The sequence below is a fragment of the Strigops habroptila genome, chromosome W (genome assembly GCF_004027225.2).
Source record: "Strigops habroptila isolate Jane chromosome W, bStrHab1.2.pri, whole genome shotgun sequence".
In the NCBI taxonomy this organism is placed as follows: Eukaryota; Metazoa; Chordata; class Aves; order Psittaciformes; family Psittacidae; genus Strigops; species Strigops habroptila.
Window position 1 is genome coordinate 13,025,104 of NC_044301.2, and position 20,666 is coordinate 13,045,769.

The 20,666-nt window shown below is 43.6% G+C and overlaps 1 pseudogene; it reads left to right on the top strand.

Annotated features, from left to right (window-relative positions):
* The first annotated feature begins 18,224 nt into the window (after positions 1–18,224).
* Positions 18,225–20,666, top strand: part of LOC115619247 — a 35,622-nt pseudogene continuing 33,180 nt past the window's right edge.

A 20,666-nucleotide genomic window follows, 5' to 3' on the forward strand; every position in this document is an offset into this window, starting at 1 on the left:
TATTTTCTGTTCTGTCATATAAGATGAGTAATTTATATGGCTTTGGAGAAACCTTCTGCTAAAGTAAACTAGTTGTGGATACAGGACGAGAGGGATGTGAACATGCATCTGTCCTAAAACAGGCTTTCAAACTTTATTATTTTCCTTTTCATGTGTTCATGTTCCTGAGCTGAAACATTTGCCAGCTTGAGGCAGAGCTGTGCTTTGTAAGTGCTTCTTGCTGTTCCCATCTGAATTAAATAAAAAACATTAAAAGTTTAAAATATTGTGGCCTCAGTAGAGACTTATTTATCATCTATTCTCTGGATGCCAGGTTTGGTTCCTCATGGCCTCTGCATCCCATGAGATGTCCAGCGCAGAGTGGGGGAGTCCCTGCAACTTGTCTCCAGCCGCAACCAAAGCAGACACCAAAGCAGCCAAGGGTGGCCAGGGACACCCTCCAGGTCAGTGCCACCCAGCCCTGTCCCTGCAGAGCCCTGGCACAGCAGCTCCCCGGTTCGCAATCTCTGCTGCCCTCGCATGGCACGTCTAGGCAAGAAAACGAGCCTCTTCTGGTGCAAAAACAAAGGCATGGTTTGAATATGACATCTTTCATTTGTGAATACTAATACAGGCTCATGGGCAGCTTTGCAAGTGCTGATGGAACCCTTTCCACAGTAATAATACAGAAAATTAATCATCTCTGGACTTCAGCACATTCAGTAATAAATCTGAGTTTCTGTAAGAAAGGTCTGGAAATATCTACCTAACAAACCAACCTATCAATCTGCACTTGTCCAGGCAGGGAGTCCTTGTCTGCTCTTTGGTAAGAGGTTGGGGTTTTTTTCTTTATAACGTCATTTTGCTCTTCACTAATGCTTTCCATCCAAGGTTATCAGGAAGCTAATCAGTGAGACCTCCCAAGACCAAGTCATTACCTAGGAAAATATTACTCATCCTGAAGACCAAACATGGCCTCGAGCCCTGCTTTGAATAGATATAAAAGGATGCTCCAACCTGTTAGTAATAGTAAAAATTTTGTTTGCATGATGGTCTTCTTCCTGCTGTTACCAGTAAACGTTGTATTTTATGAAAGTATCATATTACAGATCTAACTATCAAGAAAGTCTAAATTCAGTTTGCTTCTTACTGATGTGAAACTCTGGTACTCTGAATGTGGTCAGTACAGTATCCTGCATCCATTTCTAGTTATAACTTAGTAGACCTTTGCTTTCATTTTATTTAAGCTTAATTTTAGCACAAGATTGTTCTTACTGTTCACCTCCCTGTTGCTGAATCCCAAGATAATATTTGCAATATGATGTACAACTGTGTGAGTTCTTGTAGCATTTACTAAACCCAAAGAAAGCTCATTGTACAATGGCTAGTAACATATAGCATGCAAAGGAGTAAAACCATCCTGTCATGGAATATGTGCCATATTCAAATATAAGGTCACATGTGCAAGAGCAGATTTGAGAAGATGCTAAACTGGCCTATCTCTGGAAGAAAGTCAAGCTGGCAGGCTGAACCTGCTGAGCTGATAGCTAAATTGAATTTTAATCCATATTTGTTATAAACTATCTAGAAAGAGATCACTAGGCACTAAGTAGCCTGCATGGATGAGTTAAATGATAAAACCTGAGAAAAATCACTGAGAAACTGAGAAAGCGAAGATTTTGAAGCCTAAAAACTACTGTAATGGCATAATTGTATGAAGTACAAGGCAGAAGAAAGGCAACCTTCTTTTCTTGATGCCAGGCAAACAAAACACAGATGGTGTTACTCTGGATTAGTTCTTTGATCTGGTTTACCATATGTCTGTGCAAAAGCAGCACCCTTGGGAAGAGCAGATGCAACTGGTGAAGGCGGGGTGAAGGCGTTTGGTTGTGTCATGCATTTTCAGTTCTATGATGGATGAAGGGCTGTGGCACAGACAGAAAGAGTGTCTTTCCTGGTTATTGTAAGGTTTTATAGCTGTCAGAGGACTGGAGTAGACCTTGTGCTGGTGGCTGTTGGGGTGTCTGGAGGTGACTTTGCTGATGAAGTCAGATTTAGCTGCTTGATTATGTTTCCCCTTTGAAAGAGACCAGTCAAAAAAGATCCAGTGGGTGCACAGCATGAAGAAAGGCACTGAGGAGCCAAGCCAGAAACTTGTATGCTTCTGCTGAGGTAGCAACATTTCTACTAAATGAATCCCAAGCAGAAAGTCTGCTAATACTGGATGTAGGCAGTGAGCGGCATCGTGGTATCACAGAAGAAGCAGAAGAGCAAAAAAATTAGATGATTAGACACAGCAGAGAGATGAGAGGCTGAGGAAGGGTTATTCTCAGGATGGGGATCCTACTTGTATTTCAGTGTCCTGCTCATATCGTTCTGCTGACAGACAGGGTACGCCACAAAGTGACCACACACCAGCTGTATAATATGCAGAGTTTAATAAACAAGCACACTAAAGCCAATAAGCACACTTGTCCTGGGTTCAGTTATAGCAGTCATTTTTCTCCTTCTTAGTAGCTGGTGCAGTGCTGTGTTTTTTAACTTTCAGCCTGGGAACGACGCTGATAACACTGATGTTTTTAGTTGTTGCTAAGTAATGTTTATTCCAAACAAGGACTTTCTTAGTCTCATGCTTTGCCAGGGAGGAGGGGAGGCCGGGAGGAAGCAGAGACAGGACACCTGACCCAAACTAGCCAAAGGGGTATTCCATACCATGGCACGTCATGCCCAGTATATAAACCGGGGGGAGTTACCCGGAAGGCCCAGATCACTGCTCGGGTCGGGCTGGGTATCGGTCGGCGGGTGGTGAGCAATTGTATCCTCTCCCCTTGTTATTTCACTAATCATTATTATCACTGGTGGTAGCAGTAGTGGTTTTGTATTATACCTTAGTTGTGTGACTGCTCTTATCTCAACCCGTGGGAGTTACATTCTTCCGATTCTCCTCCCCATCCCTCCGGGAGTGGGGGGAGGAAGAAGGGGGGGAGTGAGCGAGCGGCTGTGTGGTTCTGAGTTACCGGCTGGGCTCAAACCACGACAGTTCTTTTTGGCGCCCAACGTGGGGCACGAAAGGTTGAGATAACGACAGATCTGACCAGAGTGTGTTTAATCATATTTGTGATAAGCATTCATTGTTACTACTCGTCACAATGGTGATTATTTGGCTCTCAGACTTGTTGCGCTTGATCTCAGAGTTTCAGCATGTTGTACCTTACTTACAGCCACTATTTGCTGTTTTAGCGTTTATTGGCTGGGGGGCCTGGGCTAAGGTTCTTGTTTCACTGTACTTCATGGTAATGACTTGTAATACAATAGACTCATTGATCATGAAACTGGTCTGGTTTGTGCTTCCAGCGTGGCCATCACCTCTATACACTGGGAGGTATATAATGAAATATTTTAGCAATTGCATATCTTTTTTTTTCTCCTCGGGGGGTAAACTTACGAAGGAAGCATTCTCTTTCACCCCCCGTTCCCCCACCAGCCTATTTGCAACAGCAGTTGAGAGTTCTGAAGGTTTTAGATGGCCTTTGAGTACCCTTGAAACCTGCCTGCTGATTGTGCTGGGGATCAGCATGTTGGCAAACATATGGAGTGTGTTTTACCCATGGCCATCCCGTCGTAGGAACATCCTATTTCATTTAATCTCAAAAATTGAGCAAAAATCTCAAAAATCCTGGTCTAGGATTAGACGACGATATAGGAGGACCACCAGGAGATTTTCCCTGAGGCTGGACAGTTATGAGTGGCAGGGTGTGTGGGATAGTATGGGCAAGTAACTAGGCCAGTGGGCCCCTCCAGTGCTTTGGAACTTCACCACTGAACAAGTGCAACATCCGGAAAAACTAGTAAAACACTTAAACGAGGTGTGCTGTCGTCCTGGTTATACCAGAGAGGGACAAATCTTGGCAACGTGCTGGGGCTTGGCCTACGCCTACAGAGCCCTGCTCAACACTATCCAGCACCTTCAAAGGGAAAAAAGTGTCTCTGGATCTGATGGCAAAGCAACAGACAACGCAGCTATGCCAACTACAAGCACAGCAGCTACTCAGACCCTGACCACAACAGACAACACAGCTACTCCAAGTACAGCAGCTACATCAACCCCAGTGACAAGCACAACAGCTACTCAAACCCTGACCACAACAGACAACGCAACTACTCCAACTTCAAATACAGCAGTTACACCAACCCCAGTGACAAGCACAACAGCTACTCAAACCCCGACAGCAACAGACAATGTGGCTACTCCAAGCACCGCAGCCGCACCAACCCCAGTGACAAGCACAGTAGCTACTCAAACCCCGATAGCAACAGACAATATAGCTACTCCAAGCACCGCAGCTACACCAACCCCAGTGACAAGCACAGTAGCTACTCAAACCCCGACAGCAACAGACAATGCAGCTGTTGGTGTTACTCAACTCCCAAGCACAACAGCTGCACCAACCCCAGCAATAGACATTGCAACCACTCCAATCCTAGTGGCAGGCACTGCAGCCACTCCAACCACAGTGACAAACACTGCAGCTAAACCAAATGTCCAGTTTGTGACAATGTCTGTTGCCCCTGTAAGCAAAAGCCGACAAAGAGCAACCCGCGAAGTGAAGAAAGATGAAGACCCAATGCCATTACTACATGCAACAGCATCTGAACAAGAGTTACTACTACGTGGGTCAGAGGAAGAGGAAGAAGAAGAAGAGGTCACTTCTCGACCCCGGACCTCAACCGAACTGCGGAATATGCGAAAAGATTTCACCCGTCTTCCAGGGGAGCACATTGTCACCTGGTTGCTCCGATGCTGGGACAATGGGGCCGATGGTCACGAACTAGAAGGTAGGGAAGCCAAGCAGCTGGGATCACTTGCTAAGGAAGGAGGAATTGACAAAGCGATTGCAAGAGAGAAGCGAGCCCTCAGTCTTTGGAGGCGGCTCCTGGCAGCTGTGAAGGAAAGGTTTCCCTACAAAGACGATATTACGAATCGCTCAGCCAACTGGACCACGATAGAGAAAGGCATCCAGTCCCTGAGGGAATCAGCCATTCTAGAGATGATCTATCGCAGGCCGGATGCCAGGAACACATCCGTAGATCCAGATGAAGTCGAATGTACACGACCCATGTGGCGGAAACTTACACGGAGTGCACCATCATCATATGCCCACACATTGGCATCAATGACCTGGAATGACGGAATATCACCAACAGTGGATTGCCTGATTCGTCAACTCCGAGAGTTCGAAGACAATCTCACCCCTTCCATCATTTCAGCTGTGGAAAAACTGTCCCAGGAGTTCAAACAATTGAGAGATGATTTATCCGATCTATCCAGCTCCCCACGCGTACCAACCCATGTCTCAGCTATTAACAGAAGGCGCCCTACTGCTTGAGAAAGAAAATATAGGAGGTACACGCCACGGGCCACCCTATGGTTTTCCCTGCGGGATCACGGAGAAGACATGAGAAAGTGGGATGGAAAACCTACTTCAGCTCTGGAGCAACGGGTGCGTGAACTGAAGAGGAGAACAATGGTCAAGGATGATCCTCCCAGGAAAGCTGCTGCTCCAGTCTCTGGCGAGCAGTTTCCCAGATGGAGTGAAAGAGCTGATTTTACTCCAGCTCCTGTGATAAGGAATACTAATCCCTTTCTACAAGACAGAAGTGGAGAATTTTGTGATCACTATTAGAGGGGCCCTGCCTCCAGCCAGGTGGAGGAGAGGGATAATCGGGTTTACTGGACTGTGTGGATCAGATGGCCTGGCACATCAGTCCCACAGAAGTATAAGGCTCTAGTAGATACCGGTGCACAGTGTACTCTGATGCCATCAAGGTATCAAGGGGTGAAACCCATTTATATTTCTGGAGTGACAGGAGGATCCCAAGCGTTAACTATGCTGGAAGCTGAAATCAGCCTGACTGGGAGGAAGTGGCAAAAGCACCCCATTGTGACTGGTCCAGGGGCTCCATGCATCCTTGGCATAGACTATCTCAGGAGAGGGTACTTCAAAGACCCAAAAGGGTATAGATGGGCTTTTGGTATCGCTGCCTTGGAGACAGAGGAAATTAAGCAGCTGTCCACCTTACCCGGTCTCTCAGAGGATCCTTCTGTTGTGGGGTTGCTAAAGGTCGAATAACAACAAGTGCCAATTGTGACCACAACAGTGCACCGGCGGCAATATCGCACCAACCGAGACTCCTTGATTCCCATCCATAAGCTGATCCGCAGACTGGAGAGCCAAGGAGTTATCAGCAGGATCCGCTCACCCTTTAATAGCCCCATATGGCCAGTGCAAAAGTCTAATGGAGAGTGGAGATTAACAGTAGACTATCGTGGCCTGAACAAAGTCACACCACCATTGAGCGCTGCCGTACCGGACATGCTAGAACTTCAATATGAACTGGAGTCAAAGGCAGCCAAGTGGGATGCCACAACTGACATTGCCAATGCATTTTTCTCAATCCCTTTGGCAGCAGAATGCAGGCCACAGTTTGCTTTCACTTGGAGGGACGTCCAGTACACTTGGAACCGACTGCCCCAGGGGTGGAAACACAGCCCTACCATCTGCCAGGGATTGATCCAGACTGCACTGGAACAGGGGCAAGCTCCAGAACACCTGCAATACATTGATGACATCATCGTGTGGCGCGATACAGCGGAAGAAGTTTTTGAGAAAGGGAGGAAGATAATCCAAATCCTGCTGAAGGCCGGTTTTGCCATAAAACGGAATAAGGTCAAGGGACCTGCACAGGAGATTCAATTTTGGGGAATAAAATGTCAAGATGGATGCCGCCAGATCCCCACAGATGTGATCAGCAAGATAACAGCAATGTCTCCACCAACTAACAAGAAAGAAACACAAGCTTTCTTAGGTGTTGTGGGGTTCTGGAGAATGCACATCCCCAATTACAGTCTGATTGTAAGCCCTCTCTACCACGTGACCCGGAAGAAGAATGATTTCAAATGGGGCCCTGAGCAACAACAAGCCTTTGAACAAATTAAACGAGAAATAGTTCATGCAGTAGCCCTTGGACCAGTCCGGGCCGGGCCAGATGTGAAAAATGTGCTCTATACCGCAGCTGGGGAGAATGGTCCTACCTGGAGCCTCTGTCAGAAAGCTCCAAGGGATACTCGAGGTCGACCCCTTGGATTTGGAGTCGGGGATATAAAGGATCTGAGGCCAGCTATACTCCCACTGAAAAAGAGATACTGGCAGCCTATGAAGGGGTTCGAGCTGCCTCAGAAGTGATCGGAACTGAAGCGCAGCTCCTCCTGGCACCCCGGTTGCCTGTGCTGGGCTGGATGTTCAAAGGCAGGGTCTCCTCTACACATCATGCAACTGATGCTACATGGAGTAAGTGGACCGCACTAATTACACAATGAGCTGGAATAGGAAATCCCAGTCGTCCAGGAATTCTAGAAGTCATCATGGACTGGCCAGAGGGCAAAGATTTTGGGATGTCACCAGAAGAGGAGGTTACGTGTGCTGAAGAGGCCCCACCATATAATGAACTGTCAGAGAGTGAAAAGCAATATGCCTTGTTTACTGATGGGTCCTGCCCTATTGTGGGAAAGCATCGGAGATGGAAGGCAGCTGTGTGGAGTCCCCTGGGACCAGTTGCAGAAACTGCTGAGGGAGAGGGTGAATCAAGTCAGTTTGCAGAGGTGAAAGCCATCCAGCTGGCCTTGGACATTGCTGAACGAGAAAAATGGCCAGTACTTTATCTCTATACTGACACATGGATGGTGGCAAACGCCCTGTGGGGGTGGTTGCAGCAATGGAAGCAGAGCAACTGGCAACGCAGAAGTAAACCCATCTGGGCTGCTGCATTGTGGCAAGATATCGCTGCTCGGGTGCAGAACCTGGTGGTGAAGGTACGCCACGTAGATGCTCATGTACCCAAGAGTCGGGCCACTGAGGAACACCAGAACAACCAGCAAGTGGATAAAGCTCCTAAGATTAAAGTGGCTCAGATGGACTTGGATTGGCAACATAAGGGTGAATTATTTTTAGCCCGGTGGGCCCATGACACCTCAGGCCATCAAGGCAGAGATGCAACATATAAATGGGCTTGTGACCGAGGGGTGGACTTAACAATGGACACTATTGCCCAGGTTATTCATGAATGTGAAACATGTGCTGCAATTAAGCAAGCCAAGGGGTTAAAGCCTCTCTGGTGTGGAGGACAATGGCTGAAGTACAAGTATGGGGAGGCCTGGCACATTGACTATATCACATTCCCACCAACCTGCCAAGGCAAGCGCTGTGTGCTTACCATGGTGGAAGCAACCACCGGCTGGCTGGAAACATAAGCTGTGTCCCACGCCACTGCCCGGAAAACTATCCTGGGCCTTGAGAAACAAGTCTTGTGGCGACACGGCACCCCAGAGAGAATTGAGTCAGACAATGGGACTCATTTCCGGAACAACCTCATAGACACTTGGGCCAAAGAGCATGGCATTGAGTGGGTATATCACATCCCCTACCATGCACCAGCCTCTGGGAAAATCGAACGGTACAATGGGCTGTTAAAAACTACACTGAGAGCAATGGGTGGTGGGACTTTCAAACACTGGGATACACATTTACCAAAAGCCACCTGGTTGGTCAACAGTAGGGGATCTGCCAACAGGGCTAGCCCAGCCCAATCAGAACTTTTACGTACTGTAGAGGGGGATAAAGTTCCTGTGGTGCACATAAGGAATTTGTTGGGGAAGACAGTCTGGGTTATTCCTGCTTCAGGTAAAGGCAAACCCACTCGTGGGGTTGCTTTTGCTCAGGGACCTGGATAGACTTGGTGGGTAATGCGGGAAGATGGGGAAGTCCGATGTGTACCTCAAGGGGATTTGATTTTGGGGGAAAACAGCCAATGAACTCAATTGTAAGCTGTTGCCTGCTCTGTAACACTTTTATAGCCCACCAGCTAGATATCTTCAGGTCGCCAGCAATTGACCCTGACTTCCCTCCGATCATCACCTCAACAAAGAATGAATTTTGAGGAAACCAGATGAGCTCAGCAGTGACCAGACGAGGTTGGCTGTAGCATCAGCAGGCAACAACCCAACACTACATACCGTCCCTCCTGCCCTGAAAGGCTATTACAAGAGATGGAGCCTGACATCATGGACTGGATGAGTTCAGCAATTTTACAGGGATTGGTCCATGGACTAGGGAATGATATCTTTCTCTGTGTGTGGGTGTGGGTGTATATATATATGTGTATATATGGGACAGGGGCAATGGTGTCTTGAGAGATGTGGGATCTGAGCATGACATGAGTGGTATGGAATAAGGGGTGGATACTGTCCTGGGTTCAGTTATAGCAGTCATTTTTCTCCTTCTTAGTAGCTGGTGCAGTGCTGTGTTTTTTAACTTTCAGCCTGGGAATGACGCTGATAACACTGATGTTTTTAGTTGTTGCTAAGTAATGTTTATTCCAACCAAGGACTTTCTCAGTCTCATGCTTTGTCAGGGAGGAGGGGAGGCTGGGCGGAAGCAGAGACAGGACACCTGACCCAAACTAGCCAAAGGGGTATTCCATACCACAGCACGTCATGCCCAGTACGTAAACCGGGGGGAGTTACCCGGAAGGCCCAGATCACTGCTCGGGTCGGGCTGGGTATCGGTCGGCGTGTGGTGAGCAATTGTATCCTCTCCCCTTGTTATTTCACTAATCATTATTATCATTGGTGGTAGCAGTAGTGGTTTTGTATTATACCTTAGTTGCGGGACTGCTCTTATCTCAACCCGTGGGAGTTACATTCTTCCGATTCTCCTCCCCATCCCTCCGGGAGCGGGGGGAGGAAGGGGGGGAGTGAGCGAGCGGCTGTGTGGTTCTGAGTTACCGGCTGGGCTCAAACCACGACAACACTAAAGCCAATAAGCACACTAAAGCAAGCACACTAATGTGAATTAGGTAAATATCTCTCTCTATATAGTGAATAAGTACAATAAAGCAAATCAGAGATATAGGTATATAAGTAAAGTACTGAAGAAAGTTAGCAAAGCATTAAATCATTACTGTATATAGAGAACAGAGATTAAGAAGAAATACAAAACCAATTACCAATGAATCATCATCCAGGACCACACTTCCAGCTGGGAAGCCCTGTTGCAGCTAATGCCAGGAGTCTCAGGTAATTGGGAAAATTCCTACGCAGTGCGTCCACCCATAGGTGAGGCTTCTCTCATGGCCACAAGAGGGTCCTGCTTTTATATCCTTATCAAAACTACCGGCTTTATGCCAGATCTCTAATTGTTTACTCATGGGCCCGTGCAGTTTCTCATGATCTCACCATTGTCCACTCTGAGAGCATTGGCCAGGTGCCCCAGTGCGGCCAAGTATGAAGGTCATAGAACAGCTTCACACCTGTGTTTTCCTGTCTCTTTCCGACAAACAGTCACAATGAACATAAACATATATACTCCACCGAATATACTGTGGCAAACAACATCCTTTGTTATGTGTCTCAGTCATAAGAGGGAATCAACTCTCGGCTAGGTTCCCATCTATTACACATATGCCCAAGCGTGATGCTGTACATACTGCAGCTTATGGAAATACAGTCATTGCCAATGGAGCCTGTGTTGCTCCTTCCTCTCTGCAGTCCCTAGTGGTAAGAAAAGCAGTCATGTCTCTCCTTTCCCCTCGTGAACTGATGTGCCTTCATAATGGCTCATAGAAATGCACCACGTAACAGATTTTGATGATGGAAATGTTTGGAGTCACTGAGCCATTAATAGTTTATCATTAAAAGGGAGGATGGCATAGATGGTACTAGAAGAAAGGGCATGAATCCTGGTTTGTGTAACAAAACAAGCATTAGAGTGCTCACAAATAACACAGATGATATTTTAACCTCCTGGGAGAGGAAAACTTTAGGGATCTGAATAATGCAAAGATGCTCACTGATGTTTCTGGGTCACTGGCTTGAAACCACAGCAGCCAGGAGCTCATGGAGGCTTGCTAATTTATCCCATCTGAGAGCTCTAGGCAGGAGGAGTGGAGCTGGAGCTGGAGCATGTTTGCTGACTGAGGCTTATAGTCCCCACACGATAGCCTTCAACTTGAGGAAACGCAACAGAAGGGACATATAAATGTAATGTGACATATATGAATAGGAATATTTGGCAGTCTCCTCCTGTGTTATATTCTTGGTGGCAACACCTATAAATCATTTGCTCTGATATGTTTTATTATCTGTAGGTACATGATAGGGCCAGTATTGTTTTAAAATTGAATTTATCACACTAATTTCAAACCTCAGTGCTGTAATATTGACTTTCTTTTTATTACATAATGCCTTTTAAATACCCAGCCCCACACCTCCTGACTGACCCAGTATGAATCACTGCTGCTCTGCACACATTATTTCCTCTCTTTGATAAAATTTTAAAAGAATTAGCTGCAGACTGGCAACACCTTGCTTTCCCATTGACCTTATCTCTCATCTTTTGGGGGTAGCAAGCTGCTCTTCACAAGAAGGTAAGCTAAAGACAGAGCAAAGCGTATGTGTGATTCATGATGGAGAAGCATTGCATCCACTTCTGCAGATGCAGAAGACATCCGATTCTGCAGCCCTGGTATTTTCTGATCCTGTTGACTGATCTCCTCCCTGACATCAATGTACCTTGCTGATGTCCACTATAGGAGGCTGAAAACCTTTCAGTTTTCTCTTTCTGTATTAGCAAGAATTTTGTCCTGCTGATTTTTTAGTTTGGCTATTTTCTTGCGTTGATCTGTAAGTTTGTAAGACAAGCACCAAAAAGTTGCATGATTTTTGGATTGTCTGTGCAGCTTCCCTTCATGCTCCTTACTTAAAAATATTAAATCTCTGTTTGCTACTGTTTCCATTGGTTCCTGTCTCATTCCTTGTGCAACTGGAAATATAATGTAGTGGAATGAAAGACCAGTTGTCTGGAGGATGTTTTTATTATTGGTGGTGAAAATATGGTCATATGCAGTGTTCTGGGGAAAAGTAAACAGGTCTGAACACCATAATTAACAAGTATTCTGGATCATAATCTTGCAGTGCCCCAGTTTCTCATGTGGAAAATGAGGGTAATTATCCCTTCCTGTAAAGACGTGTGGGAATGCGAGTACATTTTTGTTTCTGATATGCTCAGATCCCAAAGTGAGGTGTGCCAAAAAAAATGTCCTGAGAGGAGACGAATAATTCAGTTATGAGAAAATTGCTTGAATATGTTTAAGAAATAAAGCCTAGGGTTACACATAGAGCAATAAGATTAAAACAAAATAAAAAATGACCACTTAGTAGCATTAGACTCCTCTGGAAAAAAACAGTTTGTGATCACGTAGTTGAAGACATATTGTAGCCATTTGCACAGAGGGGCTGAATGAAAAGCTGTACAGACTGTGCATTCCAGAATTTGGGGTCAACTTTTCAGTGCTTGACTTGTTATCATCTACCAAAGCTTCCTGGGGGTGGTGTGTGTTTGTGGTAATACATCCTGATAATTAAATAGTTTGCTGTATGTATAGGTTCTAACACCTTTAAAAGAAGGTGAATATTGTACTTTGACTCTTACACCTGGATAATCCAGCAGAGTAATGACTTGCTTCCAGTTGCACAGGCAGTCATTACCAGAACAGGGAATACAGCTACAGACCTGTGACTTATCCAAAGGCCATGTGCCTCTCTCACTGAGAATTGTAGTACTGTAGCAGTTTTTTAATTGACCAACATTTAAGTGACCTTTATAATGGTGGAAACTTTAGGTCTGAGAATATATCCTACTCTAAAGCATGATTATGTAAAATATTGTTTCGTTGTCTTAAGAAGCAATTAATCTGGCCAAAACCAAGATGCATTTTGCAGACATTATTTCAGAATATGATATGAACAGTTGTTACCATTTACCATGAACTGTATTCGATCTACTTAAAATGAAAGTCACTGCAGCTTTAACTTGCTGACAGTGTTTTTGCTGAAGAGGAAGGAAATATTTTATTTATTTAGTTATTTAAATGTTGCTATTGCTTCTTTTGACTGAAACTCAGGCTTTCTTTTGCTTGAAAAGTGGAATAATTATGTATTTGAAGCTTTCATATTTGGTAATTGGATGGCTGGGCTTCTTGAGTACCAATGACAGGGAAATAAAACTTTTATTTCTCTGGAGCTGTACTGAGGAGATAGATAGTACCAACTTTGTGGTAGGAGAAAGGTCGTTTTGACTTGTATATATATAAATGTATATATGAATGACTCCAAGTATTCGGTGGTAGATTTTATTGACTTTGTGAAAAATAAAAAACTTTTTTAAGTGGCTGAGGGCATAGAATTATCATCTCAAGTATTATATTGCTTAATATGCTTGTGCTGTACAAGAAATATTCATGATGCAATCTTAATGGTTGTTATTTGCGTGTGCTATGCTCCAATAAGAGTTAATATTCAGTACGAGTGGGAAAGGTAAGATGGCTTCCTGGTGTGTGTGTGTGCTATTTTAACTCAAGCCACTGCTCTTTACAGAAGGCAAAACCCCGAATGTTTGCATCTGCTATGGGGTTTGTGTGTCTAAATCAGGTAGTGAGGAGAGTTCTTAAGCTTTGGGAAACAAAAATAGGCTGCTAATATATAGAGAAGATGGAGACCAACTTTTATATTTTATGTTTATGCTCTTCCTTTGGAAATTAAGGAAAAGTTTTGGGTTTTTGTTTTGTTTTATTTTTTCTTTCTCTAACAGCCCTGTGTAGTGTTGAGAATTTTGGATGTCATAGTGCTTATTTTCTTGCTGGTGAACTGTAAATGTGTGAGAGACTCAAATTCCTCTAAGCTGGAGTTGCTTGTAATTATTACAAGGGCCTTTTTCAAGTTTGGATAATGTTATTTTGGAAGTGATTTAAGTTAAGCTTCATGATAACAAAAAGGAATCTACTCTTAATTCTGGAATGAATTGACCCATGATATAAATGTTTAGAGAAACCCATGGCCCTGAATGTGGCAGTACCGTGCATTTTAAATTGCATTACTCTTGAAAGGCTCTCTTTTGTTAAAAGCCTATCAGCAGTTCTTTTTAGAGTGAAAGAGTTGCTAAAATTATGGCTATTTCCTGCTCAGTGCAGGTGTGGGTTTTTTGATGAGTACATAAAATGGAGATAATCTGGATGAGAAAGCAAAATGAAGATACCTTTCTTTAGAAAACTCTTTCTAGACCCATCCCTTTGGTGTGGTAAGAAGTGAGGATATAACAAAGGTTAGGAAATCTAGTTTAAACAGTCTCTGTCTTCATTATATGGCTCAGACCACACCATGTCTAAGTACTGGAGGTTTTATATTGACCTTCTGAAAGACCTGAGTTGCCATTTACAAAAGGAATTTTCTAACAAAAATGATCTGGGGAGAAACCTCTGTATTTTCCTCTAAATGAAACAGTACAGGTTATTTGTGTCCTTTAGGGCAGGATATGCTATTTCAACAGTAGATCAAAAGGCCAAATTTTAAGCTGATACATATTGAGTAAACCCTCTTACTTTAATAGAGCAGCTGTGGTGGTTTTGGTCACATTTTTTTAACTTGGCAAGTTACCGTGGTGCTTAGAATGGTGCTACACAATTTTATTTTTTTTTAATTCTTCAAATACAGGGTTTTATTTTAGCTTTTGGTAAGTTTTAGCTTTATAAATCAGAGATGGAGCATTACCCCACTTGGAGTACTGTGTGCAGTTCTGGTGTCCTCAATATTAAAAGGACATGGAGCTGTTGGAGCAAGTCCAGAGGAGGGCCACGAGGATGATAAGGGGGCTGGAGCACCTCCCGTATGAAGACAGGCTGAGAAAGTTGGGGCTGTTCAGCCTGGAGAAGAGAAGGCCGCATGAAGACCTCATAGCAGCCTTCCAGTATCTGAAGGGGGCCTATAAGGATGCTGGGGGGGGACTCTTCCTTAGGGACTGTAGTGGTAGGACAAAGGGCAATGGCTTCAAACTTAAACAGGGGAAGTTTAGATTAGATATAAGGAAGTTCTTTACAGTGAGGGTGGTGAGGCACTGGAACACGTTGTCCAAAGAAGTGGTAAATGCTCCATCCCTGGTGGTGTTCAAGGCCAGGTTGGACAGAGCCTTGGGCGACATGGTCTAGCGTGAGGCGTACCTGCCCATGGCAGGGAGGTTGGAACTAGATGATCTTAAGGTCCTTTCCAACTCTAACTATTCTATGATTCTAGGTACCAGCTCTTCTACTAGTGCTAGTCCTCCCTGCCCACCTGCAAGAGAGGGGAAGGAGCAACCCATCTGTATCTGCTCACACCTTTCTTGAACTGTCCTAATGGTGTTGGTAACCTGTGCACGAGCAGTTTTTCTTTCCTGTAGAGCTGTGCAGCCAGGAGTTGGGCAAGTCAAGTGAGTTCTTGGATGGTATGTCAATTTTTGTGAGATCAAGCTAGCTGTTGAGCTTGTCCACGCTGATCAGACTTGCTGGAGACAGTAGCTTTTGCTCTTTGTAAGGAAACTCTAATCCTCTTGTACAATCTGTGGTTCTGCAGTTTACTGTAATTCTGCTGTTGTAAAATGTAATGCTTTGTAGGCCCAAACAAAGATTACGTTAAGTGACTTTTGGTTGTCTTTACTTTCTTTTTAGCCTGTAAAGGTAGAAGACACTGGTAAATAAGAAAATTTAAATAAAATTTGTCCATGTTTTCAATTTGTGGGAGCTTCAAGTTTCCTTCTAGATGAAAGGAAAAAGATTAGCAATGGAAAGAGAGGGGCTGCCTGTCCTGAAGTGTTTTTTCAGGTTTACTCAAGGCCAAAGTTTTTAGTGCTGCTGCGCTTTAAGTCACCTGCTAAGACTGCAGAGTACCTTACATACGCCTTTCCTGCATTAGGTGGGTCCAACACAACCCACTGTCAAAACCAAAATGCATAGAAGGGAGCCGTGCACCTTTAAGAAATGTTTTTATTGTGGATGTTTGTCATTCAGGGTTTCGTTAGTGTATTAAAATGAATGCCAGCAACATGCTTCCTTATGTAGGCCTGCAGTGAGCTATGCAAATTGCTGAAGAGAGCAGGTCTCAGCTAGATGTGACTTTGTTCACCCATGCTTGGGCTTCTTTTAGTCCTCTTGATATTGTTCTGTACATAGAGATATTTAGCTATGAGATCATCTGAAGGAAATACTTGTAGATACTGGCTACAAAACGACAGAGTTTTTCTTCTGCTTTTTACTTATTAATGGCATTTCTTTGTATTCTGCATTGTCCTCATTTTAAACTGTTAAAGATGACCTTAAGCTTGCTGGGTGGGCTATTGGGACTGCTTGCATCTCAGCACTGTTGATCCTAAGTTACCTAGGTCATCGGTGATTGATATAAGGTCTGTTGACAAATGTTTTTCCCTTGAGGAGTTGTGTGATTTTTGTTTGTTTGTTTGTTTGTTTTCTCTCTGTGCTTTGTATGTTGCAGAGTGGTATTAATGCTTTATCAGCTCACCCATGCTTTGAAACCCTTGTTTGTTCCACCCCTCCATTTATGTTTCTTGGTATGCACACTATCTCTGTTTTCAGTGGAGCCCCTGTCATTGATTGCAGTAGGAGAAATCTTCTGTGTTTCTTGGATGAGAAGTAAATTTTGCTGAGCATTGCAATGACCTGGTGAAAGGATAGTGACTGATACAGAATGCATGGTGTCTTGGGGACTAAGGGTTATAAACAGGAATGGTATTTCTGACTGAGTGTATTAAGAAGATGACTTAGAAGGCTAGTTTCACCTGTCTGCCCAGATAGTTGAGAGAATGAAAGGCTCCTCCAGAGCAAAGTTTAGTTCTTGCTCTGAATTACTGTCTACTGGAGTCAATTCCTCTGGTCATTGAATATATAAGCATCATAATAAAAGCTGCTTCCTAATTCTGAGGCAGTGTTGGGTTTTTTGTGCTTTGTTTCTTTCATCTATACAGTTGGTTTAAGTATGGGACTTCTGTTGCAAATCACTGTAAATGTAAAAGTGTAATTTGAACTTTGAGAGGAATTTTGAGTGTGAAAGCACAGAAATACAGGAGCACTTTTTGTTGGGCCATGGATCTGAAACTGATGGCACTAGATCTGCAGCTCATATCAGATGCCATTGCCAGGAAAAATAAGCAAATCTCTTTGAAGTCTAGGGTGGACCACAGTCTTCCCCCACCACTTTTCATTGCTGCAGTACAGCCTGACTTAGAAGCTGCCTGGTGCTAGGAAAGGCATTTGGCAACTTGGATTATGTATCAGGGGAAAGTGTGTGGTGGGTCCCCAGTACGACTTGGCTATGGATTGTTTACCCATAGGTTTTACTGACCATTGTACGTTCATGGGTTTGCAATTTAAGAACTACAGATCTTGGTAACTATAGTAGGGCTATAGTTGCTTTACCAACACATGAGAGAAGGAAGCCTCAGATTCCTTGTACAGAGGGAACTGATTTCCTTATGTAATTTGTAATGGGCCCTTTTTTTGCAGAAACTAATTTATGCATAGTAGATAGATACATGACTGTGAAACTGTGATTTACCAGCATGATTTATTGCAGTGTGTTGCTCAGCGAGTCACTTATGGCTCTGCTGTGGTTTTTTATGTTTACCCTTTGCAACTGTGCATGGGTCTGTGTGGTGGCCCTCGGGTCAAACACACACTTTGTTGTTTCTCCCCACTTCAGATTGTCACAGGCTGGCCATACAATGGATGTGTGTGTTGTACATCTCTGCGGTATCTGGGGGTCACTTCTGCCTCCATGTCAGTGTCCTGGGTTCAGCTATAATAGTTATTTTTCTCCTTCTTAGTAGCTGGTGCAGTGCTGTGTTTCAGCTTTAGTCTGAGAACAATGCTGATAACACACCAATGTTTTAGTTGTTGCTAAGTAATGCTTACACCAATCAAGGACTTTTCAGTCTCTCATGCTCTGCCAGTGAGGAGGGGCACAAGAAGCCAGGAGGAAGCAGAAATAGAACACCTGACCCAAACTAGCCAAAGGGGTATTCCATACCACAGCACATCATGCCCAGTATATAAACTGGGGGGAGTCACCTAGAAGGCCCAGATTGCTGCTCAGGTCGGGCTGGGTATCAGTCAGCAGGTGGTGACCAATTGTATTGTGCATCACTTGTGTTTATTTTTTTTCTCTTTCCCCTTTTATTTTTATATTCTCTCCCCTCGTTATTTCCCTTATTATATTAGTAGTTTTATATTATACTTTAGTTATTGGACTGTTCTTATCTCAACCCATGGGGTTTGCATTCTTCCGATTCTCCTCCCCTCCCACCCGGAACATGGGGGAGAAGGGGGGAAGTGAGCAAACGGCTGTGTGGTTCTGAGTTACCAGCTGGGCTTAAACCATGACAGTCAGCTACTCTGCTGTGCTGTTTCTTTGCTAGGATACCAAATGGCCTACTAACAAGTGTACTGTCATAGCTGAGATAGATAGCAGTGGAAGGAACTACAGGACAGCAGTGAAAGGCAGAGGGGAAGGAACAGGTGGCCAAGAGTGAGAACTGTTTGTCAGTACTCTGCTAAGAGACATGTCTGTGCGACCTGCACCTGGGGTTTGCTGGCTGAGAGTACCTTTCAGTACTACCAAACAGGGCCTCCCAAATTGCCTTGTATTGTGGTATACACATTTATATTCATGTGAATAAATTAGAGCCCAAAGAGGTTATGGTATTTAAGCTTGTAGAAGCAAGTAGGTGACAAGGTATAAATCTCCAGGAAGCTGATCCATAATTTCCATAATCCAAAATTCGTTCTTTATCAGATGCAAAGTGCTTTAAGGAAAATTATTAAGGGAAAGTTTGTGGTGATTAGAGTTTGATTAGTCACTGGAAAATATGTGAGATTCTTCATACTCTTCCATGAATCCTTGTGTTAAGTGGTGATTCACAGCCAGTAGAATTTATGCTCTGAGAAATCTGTGGTGCCTTCCTTGAATGAAAGTTTGTCCTGGGATACTTTGCAGAAAATAAGAAATTTCAAGATGAATTAATGTTTCATTATCAGGATTTTATTGATGAACTTCTTTGCTTGTCTGTCCCTCCTGTCCATGTTGGCATCAAAGAAACCCAGCGTTACACAGGCCAGAGCTTTAGCCAGGGTTCAGCTCTCCCTCATTGGCAGCAGAGCTGCTTTTTCATTATATTATTAACTGTCTTCTGTTTCTAATGGGGCCCTCATTTAAAACAGGGTGTTTATATTGTGGCATTCTTAAATGCATAGACAGAAACCCTCAGCTATTTTCCTTGAATCTTGCTAAGTCTGATAAGCACATTTCAAGAGCAGCCATGAAATGTTTTTCTTCATCCTGTAGCTTGTAAGTCAAGGCTGTCTAAAAGTGGGAAGAGCTGTTTATTTGTCTGGTCCACAGGCAAAACAAAACCGCTTCCTCAGTTTTCTAATAAGTATCTTGAGAGTGCACATATTTCTATTTCAGTGCTGTCTCACTACTGTTATGTAGGCCACGTAGCAAGGGTTTGTTGAAAAGGGAGATGACTTGAGAAAATACATGCTTGTGCAGCGTTCCCATTCTGCTATCCTCAAATATGTACCTGTGTTCTGTAGAAAGCAGCAAGTTGAAAGTGATACAGCAGGTTATGTTAAATGACAGAGATCTCTTTGGTGTTATTTTTCTCTTTATATTCCTGCTTTAAATATTTTTCTTACAAGTGCTAGTGACTGTACTAGCTGACTAGCTGACGAGGTCAGTGGACTATCTAAGATCTGATGCATAATTTTTAGGTTGGTAAGTTGGAAGTTGTATCTTTTCTTTTTTGTCTCTGAAACATTGTCATGGCAATTGGAAATTTCTTGCTTAAAGTATATGCCATTTGTGAAATCATGTCTTCTGTAACCCAAAGGGGCTATGTGTATACACTTTTTTCATGGATAATCAGTGATAGTGAAATGATAAAAAATATGACAAATTATTTTTTTCTTCTTTTGGTCCTTCTCTGCTGTTGTCTGTTAGTACAGATTTATCAAGGATGGGTAGGTTATAAATACCTTATTGGTACCAGATGATGAAGCATTTGTGTCCTACAAAAGGGAAAGCACACCTGCTGCTTTTTCTTGGTGCAGTTGCATCTCACCTCCTTTTTCAGGAGATTTTGATCTATCACAGTAGATCACCTGAATAATACATGGAAGGAGTTATTTGTGGAAGTGTGGCTCTGTGATAATTTAAAAGAACAGTGTCTCTGAATGCCTCAACTAAACAACACCCATGTCGACTGAATGCTGCCCATTTGCTACAAAGCCATGAGCACAGATTTGGTACTTTTCCTATGAATCACTGTCAAAAGTATATCATGAATCCAGGAGGCTTTCTTTAAAAGCTCAAAATACAGTAATTAGATAATACAATATTACAAGCTTAATCTAAATTCCATTGACGTTATAAAAAGTTTCTTGGTGGTGGCAGCACATTTATACTGCAAATCCAAGATACAAATCTGTTGTCATTTTCTGCTATAACATCTGGTGACACTTGCTCTCTTATTTCTTTAGCTTCACTTTCCCTTTGTTTTTTTTTTTTTTTTAAGAAATACTGACTTTCCAGATGCTTCAGCAGTTCACCTCCAAATTTCACTGTGTTAAAAGGACGTTCAGATTGCACTTAGAAATGAGAGAGATTATGTATCTTGTGGGCCTCCAATCTCTGTAGAGGTACTTAGGTGGAGATCTTCTTTTCCCCCTTAGACATCATAAAGGAAACTCTTAAG